General features: G+C 55.1%; 1 long non-coding RNA gene across 1 annotated transcript in view; it reads left to right on the forward strand.

Annotated features, from left to right (window-relative positions):
• LOC127491292 (uncharacterized) overlaps positions 1–12403 on the forward strand; it is a 27316-nt gene extending 14913 nt beyond the window's left edge. The window contains exons 2-3 of the long non-coding RNA XR_007919863.2: positions 8594–8670; positions 10835–12403. This is a non-coding gene — a long non-coding RNA (uncharacterized lncRNA). The remainder of the gene's footprint in view (positions 1–8593; positions 8671–10834) is intronic.
• Positions 12404–14911: the final 2508 nt, after the last annotated feature.

The following is a 14911-nucleotide window of genomic DNA, read 5'->3' on the forward strand; positions in this document are numbered from 1 at the left end:
ACTCTATCTGTCAAAAAAAAAAAAAAAAAAGTTGGACTTTGGGTTTAGCCCCATGGCGGTCATGGGTGGCCTGGACAAGCTGTGATGGGTCTGTTTCTCACGGCTGCGCACTGCGCTGTGTTGGAAGTGCTGTGACACTTAACCCCTCCCCTAAGGAGGGCACCCGGTCGTTCCCTGCCCATTGCTGTTTGTCCAGCACAGTGATGAAGCAATGCAGAACCTCGTGCACGTGTCTTCCTATCCCATGCACAAGGGGCGAGGCGTGAATTTCAGGGCGTGTGTTTGCCCTGGTCGTTAGGATGCCGACTGGGTCACCCACTTGCGGTATCAGAGTTCCTGGCTTCAAGTCCTGGCTCTATTCCCGACTCCAGCTTCTACTCACAAGCACCTTGCAAGGCAGCAGGTGATGGCCTGAGTAGTTGGGCTCCCAGCCCCCATGTGGGGGACCCAGATGGAGTTCCAGGCTCCTGGCTTTGGCCTGGCCCAGCCCCAGCTTTTGCAGGCATTTGGGGGAGTGAACCAGTGGATGGAAGACCTGTGTCTGTCCCTGTCTGTCTGTCTCTCTGCCTTTCAAAGCCATAAGATAAGTAAATCTAAAAAATTAGGAAGTAAGTATATTTCTAGCGCTGACAGTTGGAGAGGTTGTACAATACACACTCCCACCCACGACACATGCCCTGGGGTCTTGATGGCCGAGGGTTTGCCAGTCTCCTGGCACTTTACCAGCTTTTAGGCATTACCCATTAACTCCTTATTACAAATGAGGGCGACTTGGCTCTTCCCCTCCTACGATCTTCCCTCCCGGTAATTTCTTAGAACTAATTCTGCCACACTAAACCCTCTTACAAACACAAGCCTCTGGCTGGCCAGCTGCCCGTGTGAAATCTTGAGGATCTTATCACATCTGATTGGTGGCTGTAAAACACGTGGACGTGATCAGGAAAACCACGTGAAAGGCAGATTCCCGGTGACTGTCCTCCCTCAGCCATGTGTCTGGCTGGGCTTTATCTGGGAGATGAGTGAACACATTTGAAAGTCTGGGGACTACTATTTTAAGAGTTTTTCAAATGTTTTTTTCTACAACTCAAAATAAAAGATATATTCATATCACAACTCAGCACACACTCAGAAACAAGGGTCCTTCAAAGAGTTTGTGGAAAAGTGGAATGAAAAGTAGAGGTTTAGAGCCAGCATTGTGGCCAAGGCACCAATATGGGCGCCAGTTCTGGGCTGCTCCACTTCTGATCCAGCTTCCTGCTAATGCCCTGGGAAAGAGCAGAAGGTGGTACGAGTGTCTGGGCGCTTGCACCCATGTGGGAGATGAGGAAAGAGCTCCTGGCTCCAGCCTGGTCCAGCCATCTGGGCAGTGAACCAATGGATGGAAGTTCTCTCTGTCTCTCTCTCCTCTCTCTCTCTAACTATGACTTTCAAATAAATAAATAAATCTTCAGGAAAAAAATCTTGAGTCTAGGCTGGGCTGCCTGCGTCCCCAGCAGAGTGCTCAGGGTGATCTGTGCCCTGGCTCCTGACTCCAGCTTCCTGTGGGCCCTGGGAGGCACTAGTGATGGCTCAAGTCTCTGCCACCCTGTGGGAGACCTGAATTTTGTTCCCAGTTCCTGGCTGCTGCTGACACCCAGCCCTGGCCATTGCAGGTAGGGGAGTGATCCGACACATGGGGTGCCATCTAAGGCCTGGAGTTGAGGCGCAGCAGGTCAAGTCCCTTGCAACACCGGCGTCCCATATCAGAGCACCTATTAAAGTCCCAGCCTCCCATCCAGCTCCCTTCCGATGTGCCTGGGAGAACTGGAGGATGGGTCCCTGCGCCCACCAGGATAGAGTTCTTTTCTTCTGGCTCCTGGCTTCTGCCTGGCCCAGACCCACCTGCTTCTGCTGTGGCCATTTGGGGAGGGAACCAGCAGATAGAAGAGTTCTCTCTTGCTCTGTCATGCCTTTCAAATAAATAAATCTTTAAAAAAAAAAAAGTGGTCTAAATTCACCTAATTGATATCAGGGCTTTAGTGATCCATACCTCCTTTCAATAACAAATATATAATTTTAAAGTTTCTGTATAGATATTTTTAAGTTTATTCCACTTGAATGAGATATAATTTGCATAATAGCTACAACAGAGTTACCCACTTTAAGTGTCGAGTTTGATGAGTTTTGACAACGCATGCCACCCTAATCGAGGCAGAGAACGTTCCCATCCTTCCAGAACGTCCTTTTGTGCCCTGTGCAGTCAATCCCCTCACCGCCCACCTCCCACACCCCCGCCAGGGACTGCTGCTTTGATTTTTGTCATCACAAATTAGTGCCCTAATTATTATTTTTCTATGTTCCCTGTACCGCCCTGGAGTGAAATTTATGGAGAATACAAGTGAAAACCTAATCCCATGCAAAAAAATATTTTTAATCATGGTAATGTCCTTATTCTAACAAAGAAAGAATCCAAGAAGAATTATTTATAGTGAAATAAAAGGCTCAGGCCTGCTTGGGCTACAAGGCATAATGAGGGGCTAGGGGGTCTGCGCTGGAGCAGAATCTTTGAGATTGCTCCTGAAGGCAGAAGCAGGTGCACGACGGTAGGCAGTGACCAGCTCCCCTCGTTTCACTCCCTGGCCGCACTACTGGGAAATTAAAAACTTCATTGATTAGGGAGAGGAGGTGCAGGGCGGGGCTTGGGTAGTTACATAAATAAAGTCCACCACTGCTTCCTTGTCAGGTGGGACACAGTGTGGGGCTTTGAGGGACCTAGAACCTCCTGGCCCCCTGCCCAGGAAGTGCCAGGCACTGGAGTGACAGAAGCCTTCCTCCTGTCCCCAGACATGCTGGGGGTGGGGCAGCGGCCACTCCAGTAGGGCGTGTCCAGGAGCATCTCGGCCACTCTCCCTCCGTGCACTTGGGAGGGGAGGGTGGTCCCAGGCTTCCATGTTGGGAAGAGGAGGAGGAAGGAACAGGCAGCCAACATGGCTGGAACACACACACACACACACACACACACACACCCCGCACTCTGCTTCCCACTCCCCCATTCTTCCCACCATCCGCCGCCCGCCGGCCCTTCCCGCAGGTTCTGGGCCTGGGACCCCCTCACTGTCTCTGGTGTCTCTTGCTCTGCAGGGTCTTCCCCCTAGTCCCTGTCCTTTGCGGGTGGGAGTTCTCCCCTTCTCTCTCTAGAAGGTTCCTTCCAGCGTACTCTCCTGAGGATTCCAGATGCAGATCTTTGGGCCACATCCAGCCCACAGGGGTTTCCCCCCCGCCCCCGAGAGCAGGTCCTAGCTGGGTGGTCAACTTGACGGGAGGTAGTGGCATGGGGGAGTTGAGAGCTTCTCCACTTAGTGGCTGGGCGACGCTGCACCGCTCCCTAACCTCTGGACGTTCATATCCACGGAGGAAACAGTGAGGATGGTCATACTGTGCAGAACCTCGGCAGGCCTGAGCTGTCCAAACCCCACACTCTCCAGGGCCTTGTTTTCAGTGCCTAGGAATTGAGCTTCTCAAAGGCTCTGATGAGAGTGTGCAGCACCCTGGGTGTCCTGTGTACTCGGTGGATATTGTTTGTCCCCTCCAAAAGCCTGGTGAAGTTTGTTAGCATCGTGGAGGTGACGGGAGTTGGGATTTTCGGAGGTGATTAGTCCTTCCGGGGGATTGATGCAGCCCTCCTGGGACGGAGTTAGCTACGCGAGCAGGTTGTTACCGAGCAAGGTGGCCCCTCCAGTTTTGTCCACTTTTGCACACGCCCTCTTGCCTCTCTCTGTTCTGCTGTGAGTTGAAACAGCATCAGGCCCTCACCAGTGCCATGAACTTGGATTTTTGTGGAGTCCGGCGTTTCAGTAACTGTAGTCAGTCCTTGGATAACTGGCTCCCAATGGAGTCAGTGGTCCCAGTGGTCACACGTCCTGACTGCAGGGCCTCGGTGCGTGCTGGGTGACTCCGCGGGGGCAGGGCTCCTCAGGCTTGTGCCTGGCTTCCTGTGCACTTCACCCTTGGCTGACCTTGCTGCCTGTTCTGTCACGGTAGTGAATTGTAACTGTGAACGTGTGAGTTCTCTTACTGAATCACCAGACCCAAGGTGGTCTTGGGGCCCCTCAACATAATACCCAAGATGCTTTGTGCTACACTGAAAGGAAACCCAACCCAATGAGCACTTCTGCTGCTCATAACCGGGGGGGTCACAGCAAGGCCACGCCTGGGTGAGCACAGAGGCCCAGCAGTGGCGCCAGAGGCAGCTCAGTCCATTTTCCTTCTGCACACTGGCATCTTTCTTGGGACCTGACCCTCATTGTGAGAGGCGGTCTCAATGCTTCCTGCTCTGCCACAGGAAGGAAACATTGGTGCACACATACACACAGACACGCACAAGCCCATGCATACATACACACACACGCACACGCACACGCACATGTGTAACCACCAGCCAAGCCAAGACCTAGCACGTCACTTCACCCCACGTCTCCTTCATCACGCCCCCTCCCCATCACAGCCCTCCCGACTCTGAAAGGTGTCATGGGCTTCGCTTGTTTTTCAGCAAAGAGGATAAGTGCCCCAAAGCGCTCCTGGGTCAGAACACCTCTGCCCCACACCCGCGCAGGCTGATTTCCTGTGAGTGACTGACTAAAGAGCCCCAGTGGTTATTCCTAGGTTTATCTGGTTTTTTTCTAAATCATCTCTCTACCCTGCCTTACTAGTTTCAAGCGCTCAAAGCATTTTGTTAAAGGTTTATTTATTTTATTTGAAAGTCAGTTTCACAGAGAGAGAGAGAGAGAGAGAGAGGTCTTCCATCCACTGGTTCACTCCCCAGTTGGCTGCAACGGCCAGTTCTCTGCCAATCTGAAGCCAGGAGCCGAGAGCGTCCTCCGGGTCTCCCAGGTACTCCAGCGTGGGTCGCCAGGCCAGACGCCCACCCTTGATCACAGCTCTCAGAGGGTCACAGTCCTGGTCCAGGGTGCAGAAGCACAGACTCGGTCACGCGCACTGAGCGAGTGCCTTCTCCCAACGGCAAAGGAAAGCCCAGCCCACGCTGCTTCCCAGCTTCCGAATTCACCAGGACAGCTGGCCCCATGACTTAGGGGAATCCGTTGTCCCAGCCTGCATCTCCCTCCTGTGCTGGATGGAGTCCCCTCTGCTTCTGCTTCTGAAACAGCTTCCTGCTCACGAGCCTGGAGGCAGCTGGTGACGGCTCAAGTGCTGCGTTCCTTTTCCTCATGTCAGAGACGGGGAAGGAGCTCCTGGCTCCTGGCTCCTTCTCAGCCCAGCCCTGGCTGTTACAGACACTGCTGCTGCCTTGATCTTGGTGCCCCAGTCCCTAGAACCAGGAGAAGTGAACTTCTGTTCTGTATGGGTTTATCTGATACTTTGTTGCAGAAGCCTGAACTGGCTAAGACAAGGTCCCCATCCTTTGAACCTCCCAAGGTTGTGTTCTGGGCAAAGGTCCCTGCATATGTGATTACATTAGTGCTGTGGGGAGGAGGAGGAGGAAGTCCTAGGGGAGCCAAAACCAAAAACCAGAAAGCCAAACCAGAGGCAGGGGGAAGCCATGCAAAGTGCAGGGAGCCCCCCAGAAGTGGGAAGAGGCGATGAGTGGAGTCTTAGAGCCCCCAAGAATGCAGAACGAGGCGATCTCGGCTCATGAGATGGATTTTGGACTCCAGACTTGCGTGCGGCCAGAGCAGCCGGCTCTGGTTCAGCCCCAGGTGTGCGGCCCTGTGCCGGAGCAGCCACAGGAAACAACGCGGGCTGCAGCCCAGAAGCCCGGATGACCGGCCCTGCTGGGCCAGGGCGCAAGGACAGTGGCCGGGGTGGGGGAGGCGCTTGTGGGAGGCCTTGGAGGAGAATCAAGCAGGGTGAAGGGCACAGGAAGGGCGTGGAGGGAACACGAAAGGGGGGAGGGCGGGTGTCCATGCTGCGGTTAGGGCGCCCTCAGGACCCCCGCCTCCCACGTCGCGAGGCTGGGTGCCAGTCCTTGCTCCGTTCCCGATTCCAGCTTCCTGCTAACGTGCGCCCTGGGAGGCAGCAGTGATGGCCCACGTACTTGGGTCCCTGTCACCCGCATGGGAGACCCAGATGGAGTTCCTGCCTCCTGGCTTAGGCCTGGTTCAGCCCTGGCTGTTGTGGGCACTGGGGAGCAAACCAGGGGATGGACGATCTCTCTCTCTCTTTGCCTTAAAATAATAAAATAAATTAAAATTTAAATACATAATTAAATAAAGGCATTGGTTGGGAAGGCCTGGCTGAGAAGGTGATATTTGAAGAAAATCTTAAAAGGGGGGAGGGGGCCAGCACTGGGGCCTAGCGAGTAAAGCCACCACCTGTGGTGCTGGCATCCTATATGGGCACTTCACTTCTGATCCAGCTCCCTGCTAGTGTGCCTGGGAGGGCAGCAGAAGATGGCCCAAGTACTTGGGCCCCTACATCCGGATGGGAGACTTGGAGAAAGTGCCTGGCTCCTGGCTTCGGTCTGGCCCAGCCCTGGCTGTTGAGACCATCTGGGGAGTGAACCAGCAGATGGATGATTTATCTCTGTCTCTCCTCTCTCTCTGTGGCTCTGCCTTTCAAATAAATAAAAATAATCGTTTTTTTAAGTGGGAGGCAGAAGGGGGTCCTTGGGAAAGATGGCGCAGGTGCTCACGGGCTCCCCCTGGTGGCAGAGTGGATGGTGAGGTCAGGGTGGCATCAGCTGCCTCCGTGTTCCTGACTGGAGGTGCAGGTGGGCAGGACAGGGTGGGGGCCACAGTGGGGGCAGACTGCAGCTGGAGTCAACAGGGTTTGCTGAGAGCTTGGCTGTGGATGTGCAAGAGTGACGAGGCCTGGCCACCTGTCCCAGCACCACGTAGGGCACGACCACATGAGACAGCTGATGCCAGCCCCACAGGGACCCTGCTGCTCCTGGCCTGGAGTCCCGGCAGTTGGCTCAGGCTGATAGGGACTGTTCCTGGTGTCCCCACCCGGGGTGGCAATGGCCTTTGACAGCGTCTCCCAGGGGCCCTTGCAGCGTGGGCGGGTGGAGGCTGGGAGGAATTGGGCCTGAGCCAATCAGCAGGGATGAGCTGGCTGGGGGCGGAGGCGGGAAGGAGAGCAGTGGTTTCGTGAGCACCCTGGGGCGAGCACTGAAGCCAGCCACCTCCGCTGTCTGAGGGCCCCCGTTGTTCTCCCTGAAAGGGGACCCCAGTGTCTCAGTGAGATCATTGGTGAGAAATGTTTGCCACCAGGTCTGGGGCGTCATAAGCCACTCCTCTCCTGCAGCTCGGAGGTGGGGTTGGCCCAAAACGGCTTCACCTCCTTGCTCTGCATTACACCCTCGCCACCAGGCTTGACTTTTTATTTATTTATTTTTAAAGATTTATTTATTTGGGGGCCAGCACTGTGGCATAGCAGATAAAGCTGCTGCCTGCAGTGCCAGCATCCCATATGGGTGCTGGTTCTAGTCCTGGCTGTTCCATTTCTGATCCAGCTCTCTGCTATGGCCTGGGAAAGCAGTGGAGGATGGCTCAAGTCCTTGGGCCCCTGCACCCGCCTGGGAGACCCGGAAGAAGCTCCTGGCTTCGGATTGGTGCAGCTCCGGCCATTGTGGCCAACTGGGGAGTGAACCAGAGGATGGAAGACCTCTCCCTCTCTCTCTGTGTAACTCTGACTTTCAAATAAATAAATAAATCTAAACAAAAACCAAAAACCAGTTCCATGGCATCCTTCAGGTTTAAAAAAAGATTTATTTATTTTATTTGAAAGGCAGAGTTGCAGAGGCAGAGAGAGAGAGACAGACAGACAGACACAGAGAGAGAGGTCTTCCATCCACTGGTTCACTTCCCAAATGGCTACAATGCAGCCAGGAGCTTCTTCCGGGTCTCCCATGTGGGTGCAGGGCCCAAGGACTTGGGCCATCCTCCACTGCTTTCCCAGGCCATAGCAGAGAGCTGGATTGGAAGTGGAGCAGCCAGAACTCGAACTGGCGCCCATATGGGATGCTGGCACCGCAGGCAGCAGCTTTACCTGCTATGCCACCGCGCTGGCCCCAGGCTTGACATTTTTGAGCTTCAGTTTCCCCAAAATGGTGTCCTGGTGTCCCCGCCCAGTATGTTCAGCCTCGTGGTAAAGGGCAACGCGCTCTCTTCCCTTCTTGGACCGGAAATCGGGGCGTCCTCCGCTGGGCTTTGCTGTTTCTCTCAGCCGTCCCCCCTCCCCCAGCATTTTCTTCCAAATTCTGAGCCCCTCTCCAGCAGCTGGGACCAGCCAGGCTGTAGCACTCCTGGGCAGGGCACCCCGAGTGCAGTCAGGGCACTGTCTGTGTGCAGGGGCTCAGCGGGAAGCCCCGAGGAACTGCTCAGCTCTTACTGCGCGGAGTGGAGTGGGGTGCGGGGCGAGGGCCTGAGGCCCGGTGGCTGTGAGACCAGCCCCTAAACTGGGCCTTGCACAGACACCAGGACCCCGGCTTTGGCCTGGCCCTGCCCTGGCCTGTTGCAGGCATTTGGAAAGTGAACCAGCGGATGGAAAATCTCTGCCTGCCTCATACATAGAAATGAAAATAAATAAGCAATCCAAACTGTGTGCTACGTAACTCTGCTTTCTGAAGTACCCAGCTTCAGGAATTGTCTTGTAGCAACAGAAACTGAGCGGCTGCAGGAACGAAGGTGACGGCCTACGTTTAGTCCAGGAAGAAACTGCTTCTGATGAGAGGTAAGTGAGCTGTCGGGGCAGCAGTGAAGTCGCCTCTTGGGGGGACACCCGCATTGCACTTGGGAGTACCTGGTTCAAGTCCTGGCTCCTCCACTCCTGACCAACTTCCTGCTAAGGTGCACCCAGGAAGGCCGCTGCTGGGCTCCTGCTGGGAAACTGGGAAACTGGGCTCCTGCTGGGAAACTGCTGGTCCCCCTGGGAGACTCAGAATGAGCTCCAGATTCCTGGCGTCCAGCTGGCCCAGCCCTGGCTGTTGCAGGCAGTTGGGAAGTGAACCAGCAGATGGACAATCTCGCTCTGTCCCTCTGCCTTGCACATGAAATGAAAATATTGTTTAAAGTGACTTTCCAACCCAGTGCTCCGAGCCCTTGTCAGCTCTGCGTCAGGGGCAAGAGCCGGGACGACGAGGGGATTTCAAAAAGTTCAGATGGAGTTGAAAGATAGTGTGGGGCCAGCATGGTGGTGTGATGAGTTAAAGCCACCGCCTGCGATTCCAGCATCCCGCATGTGTGCCAGTTAAAGTCCTGGCTGCTCCACTTCCATTCCAGCTCCCTGCTACTGCACCTGGGAAAGCAGCAGAGGATGGCCCCAGTGCTTGGGCCCCTGCCATCCGTGTGGGAGACCCGGACGGAGTTCCTGGCCCCTGGCCTGGCCCAGCTTTGACTGGTGAGGGATTTGAGGAGTGAACCAGCAGACAGGAGATCTTTGTCTCTCCATCTTCCTCTCTCTCTATTGCTCGCCTTTAAAATAAACCAATCTTTTTGAAAAATACACTGAAGTGTAAGGACAGGTGTTTGGTCTCGTGGTTAAGATGTCTACCTCCCATATGCAAGTGTCTTGGTCCAAGTCCTGTTTCCAGCTCCTGGTTCTGTTAGCGGAGATGAGTTGAACAGAGGTTCTCATCTATGCACAAGAAAGAATCCACGCACGAGACAGAGCGGTGGTCAGAAGGTTCAATGGCGTAGGGCATCCATCAGAATGGATGGACACCTCCGGCCGGAATCTGAGAGCGAGCGCCCAGCCATCCAGCTGGGAGAGCAAGACAGGCCAGGTGGGGCTCAGGAAGGGGCTGCCGGCTGGGCGGGCGTCTGACTTCAGACTGGGGCTTATAGGGCAGGGGTGCGGTTCTTCCTGCCACTTCTCCTGCCCCTCCGCCCCCTGCTCCTGGACAGAAGGCAGGTGAGCTCCCAGGCTGCCGCGTGCCTGTCCACAGGTGCTGTGTTTTCCGTACGTCTGCGTCACACGCGGATTAATTTCTGACTCCCACCTACAACTCCAGCGTCCCGGCTCACCAAGGCAGAGCGTGGGAGGCAGCAGGTGGCGCTAAGTACGTGGGTCCCTGCCACGCGTGTGGGAGGCCTGGGCTGAATTCCGGGCTCCTGGCAATGGCCCTGGCCCGACTCTGGCTGTCAGAGGCGCTCTCTGTCTTTGTGCCTCTCAAATAAGTAATACATGAAGATCTCAGGGAAAAGGAATTAAAAGATAAATTCATTTTTCAAAAAATTACTTATGTGAGAAGCAAAAGGGCCAGCAGAGCTCCCATCAGCTGGTTCAGCAGGCAGGACTTGGCCAGGACAAAGCCGGGAGCAGGGGCTCCATCCGGGCCTCCCACGTGCGTGTCGGGGACCCAGCTACACCATTGCCTCCCAGGATCAGTGTTAGCAGGAAGCTGGAGTCGGGAGCAGAGCCAGGACTTGACCCCAGGAACCCCGATACGGGATGTGGGTTCCCCAGCCCGCGCGCCTGCCCTGAGACGTCCACTAGAGAAATATATCGAAGGAGAAGGAGAGCAAAGATTTCTCCCCGAGTGTTGAAGACTGTTGAGCTGCAGAGCGCGCTCCGCGTGGCTCTGCCTGCCTGCGCGCGGAGACACGAGGCCTTGCTGCGCGCCGCCCGTCTCCCCTAAGCGCAGAGACGCTGGGTTATGCGCCCCAGCTCGGAGTCGCGCTGATGGCGCTGGCAGCAGGCTTGACTCCTCCGCCCGGTCTTCCCTGCTCGGCAGCCTGAAGCTGCGTGGCGCTGCTTGAAGCCCGGCGCTCTTTGTGAAGGTGTTGTTTAAGGCGGGTCCCTGCCGCTGCTTTTGCACTGAGGGTTTTTCCACGTGGTGTGCACTGTGCGTGTTCCTGAACCTGCTCTCCTCTTGTTTCTCTGTCTTTGGTCACAGGAGTTTTATCCCAACCACACGCTGTTGAGGGTTGAAGAAAAAACATGACAAGCACAAGTATCTTTAAAGTACAGAAAGGGACCAGAAATAATCTACTGGGTGTGTGAGTCCACCATGTTGCTATAAAGAAATACTGGAAGATAGTTAACTTCCCGCGTGGCACACGGAGCCCAGTGAAGAAGGACCCTGAGCGTGTCAAGTGGCCGAAGATTCCGTGGGCTCTGACCCTGAGGGCCGCCTGCCTGGCCAATGAGGGCGCGTGTCGTAAATTGTTGACTTCCATAAACACCCATTGAGGCGCCATCCCGCCTGGTCAGGCCCACCTTACCACTGTGGACGGGGGTCTGCATGGCTGCGTGTCCCCCTCCCAACAAACAGCGTAGGTAGGCTTCTGCCCACCGCCTGGTGGGCTGAGTCTCTCAGACCCCTGACTGCTGTCTGACCATGCTTCTTACCCTCCCCCCTTTCCTACTATCCTGGTTTCAGTAAAACGCTCCTGCCTCAACCCGTTACCTCTTCGCCTTACTGGGGCATAAAGGCCAGAGAACCTAGCACTCTGTGCAAGCTCCGGCCGCTGCACTTCAGATCCAGCTCCCTACTGATGCGCCTGGGCAGGCAGCAAAGAATGGCTCAATGCTTGGGCCCCTGCTCCCTGTGCCACCCACGTGGGAGACCCAGATGGAGTTCCAGGCTCCTGGCTTCAGCCTGGCCCAGCCCCAGCCATTGTGGCCATTTAGGGAGTGAATCAGAGGATGGAAGATCTTTCTCTCTCTCTCTAATTTTGTCTTTCAAATAAATAAATCTTAAGTAAAAGAATCAGGAGAGAGAAAGATAATGTCAAATCGCCAGGCAGGCAGGCTTTAGCTGGCGTGATAAGAAGTCCAGTTGCTACCGTCTGCCCATTGCATGGTGGACCTGAGAGCAAAGTGTTGATGCACAGGAAGCGAGTTAATTCAGCTTCAGCAAACCCTGACGGTGGGGCGGTGTCCGAAAGAAACCATCTTCCCCGCGAAGAGACAGGCAAAGGGGAGGGGCGTGGGGTCCAACGCAGTGATTCGCCGCAGCCCTGAAACTCTGGCCTTGGGTAATCGACAGGAGTCAGGGTCTGCTCCAGCCGCTCCTTACTGAGACGTCAGTAGGCCAGGCTCACCTGCTCACCTCCTGGGGGCTGGGGCAGGTTACCGGCCTCTGTGGAAACCTCAGCCTGCGGGATCGCTGGAATGACCGAGGCCACACGGTCTCAGCCTGCGCCCCGGGCGCTCTGCTTCCTGTTCTGTCTCCCCTGTTCTCGGCCCCATCCGGCCTAGGAAGCCACCCCCTCTGTTAGGCTCATCAGCACTGGGTCAGTTTTATGGGGTGAGGCATTGCCTCATTCTAGAATCGCAAATAAAAGCCAGTTTGATCTTTAAACAAGATTTATTGCAATTTTGCCTTTTGGAAAAACTCATTATCCATGTTTAAATATGTACTTCGGGGTCAGCGCTGTGGCGCAGAAGGTTAATCCTCTGCCTGCAGTGCCAGGATCCCATATAGGGGCCAGTTCCAGGCCTGGCTGCTCTACTTCCTGTCTCCAGCTCTCTGCTATGGCCTGGGAAAGCAGTAGAAGATGGCCCAAGTGCTTGGGCCCCTGCACCTGTGTGGGAGACCTGGAGGAAGCTCCTGGCTCCCGACTTCAGATCGGTGCCCTCCTGCTGTTGTGGCCACCTGGGGAGTGAACCAGGGGATGGAAGACCTCTCTCTCTCTGTCCCTCTTTCTCACTGTAAATCTCCCTCTCAAATAAATAAAGAAAATCTTAATATATATATATATATATATATATATATATATATATATATAGGCCGGTGCCGCAGCTCACTAGGCTAATCCTCCGCCTTGCGGCGCCGGCACACCGGGTTCTAGTCTCGGTCGGGGCGCCGGATTCTGTCCCGGTTGCCCCTCTTCCAGGCCAGCTCTCTGCTGTGGCCAGGGAGTGCAGTGGAGGATGGCCCAAATGCTTGGGCCCTGCACCCCATGGGAGACCAGGATAAGCACCTGACTCCTGCCATCGGATCAGCGCGGTGCGCCGGCCGCAGCGCACCAGCCGCGGCGGCCATTGGAGGATGAACCAACGGCAAAGGAAGACCTTTCTCTCTGTGTCTCTCTCTCACTGTCCACTCTGCCTGTCAAAAAATAAAATATATATATATGTATATTTCTAGCCAGATCCCCAGTGTATTACTATTTTTTAAAAATGTATGTGAGACAGAACACACTCCCATCTAATGATCCACCCCCTAAATGCCTGCAACACCTGGGCTGAGCTAAGCGGAAGCCAGGAGCCCAGAACTCGAGCCAGGTCTCCCACGTGGGTGGCAGGGACCCAACTCCCTGAGCCATCACTGCTGCCTCCCAGGGTGTGATCAGGCAACTGGAATGGGGAGCAGAGAAGGAAGCCGAAGGCAGCACTCAGGTCAGGGATGCGGTGTCCCACGCTGTGTCTTAGCTGCTATGCCAAACGCCCAGCCTTCTGTGCGTTATTTCAAAGCAACCCCACATCTGTCATTCCTCCAAAAAATCTCTCAAAGGTAAGCACTCACTCTCCCTTTTTAAATATAGCCATAATACCATTGTCCCATTTGAGGAACTGTTAGTATCTTTTTACTCAGTGGAATTACTTTCTGATTGATTTCTTTTAAAAAAATTATTTATTTGAAAGGCACAGTTACAGAGAGAGAGGGAGAAAAAGAGAGCGAGAGAGAGAGAGGTCTTCCATTCGCTGGTTCACTCTCCAGATGGCTGCAATGGCTGGAGCTGTGCCAACCTGAAGCCAGAAGCCAGGAGTTTCTTCCAGGTCTCCCACATGGGTGCAGGGGCCAAGCACTTGAGCCATCTTCTACTGTTTTCCCACTATAGCAGAGAGCTGGATTGGAAGTGGAGCAGCCAGGACTCCAACCAGCACCCATATGGGATGCCAGCACTGCAGGTGGCTGATTTACCCACAATGCAATGGCGCTGGCCCCTCTGAGTACTTTTCTAAGTGGGATAGTTCAGCACAAAGAAAGCCTGGGCTCAAGGAAACTCAACCCACTTAGGCTGACGGTCAGCAGCCTTTAGCTTGCAACCAGGCCAGGCAGTGGTGCAGAAAAAGACAAGGCATTTTTTTCTTTAAGCTCCGGGGGTGTCAGAGGGTTCTTGCTGTCTAAGGATGCAGCCAAGGGAATGCCTACTGCACTTGGTTTGCTTCCCACCCGGAACGAGAGCGCAGAAACGGGAGCTCCCCTCAGCTCCTCCGTGTGCTGAGTCCGAGACGTCTCCCAGAACCCTCGATGCCTCTGCCGTCTGAACTTGCACTGGAGCCCGCCCGGCAGGGAGGGAGGTGCAGGTGGGATGAGCACGTGTCAGCCTTGCCCATAACCTGGGGTGTGTATCTGTCAGCACAGCTCGTGCAGGGAGCGGTCAGTTCCCTTGACCGGTGGCGTGCTGGAATCGAGCCTCTGCCTGGTCCATATCTACCCTCGCCTTGCTGCCCTCCATGAAGAGAAACGGTTGTTCTGCACCTCTTAACCTGGAGTCCTAGCTCACGGGCCTGCTTTCTACAGTGAGCCTTCACGCACAGGCTGTAGCCACGGTGTTCTGAGCCGTAGTCTGCAGAGCAGGCAGCAGGCCTGGCCACTGCTTAGGTTAGTGACGAGGCAGGTGAAGCAATAAAGGAGCCTGGTGGGGGCGGGGAATAAAGATTCTCTCCAGTCAGCTTCCCTGAGGTACTGCGTGGGAAGGGCCCGACAGAGGGGTCTGGCCCAAGTTCAGGCCACACGGAGAGCTGCACCTGCTGGGCGTCTGGATGGAACAGCCGTCCTGTCTGCAGAAGCGAGACCCAGCCCCTGACCCAGAACTAACCAGGTGTCTAGGAAATGCCAGTGATGGGACCGGGACTTGGGGTTTGTAAGAACTGAGGCGATCTGGCGAGGTAAGGAGAGAATTTAGAGGTACAGAGAGACAGAGATCTTGTCAGGTTCTGGGGTAAAGAGAGGACTCGCTGGGGCGTGGAGCCCGGCCCCAGGGCCTCGCCCCAGACCGCAGCCGGCCACTGGAGCGCC

The sequence above is a fragment of the Oryctolagus cuniculus genome, chromosome 18 (assembly GCF_964237555.1).
Source record: "Oryctolagus cuniculus chromosome 18, mOryCun1.1, whole genome shotgun sequence".
NCBI lineage: Eukaryota > Metazoa > Chordata > Mammalia > Lagomorpha > Leporidae > Oryctolagus > Oryctolagus cuniculus.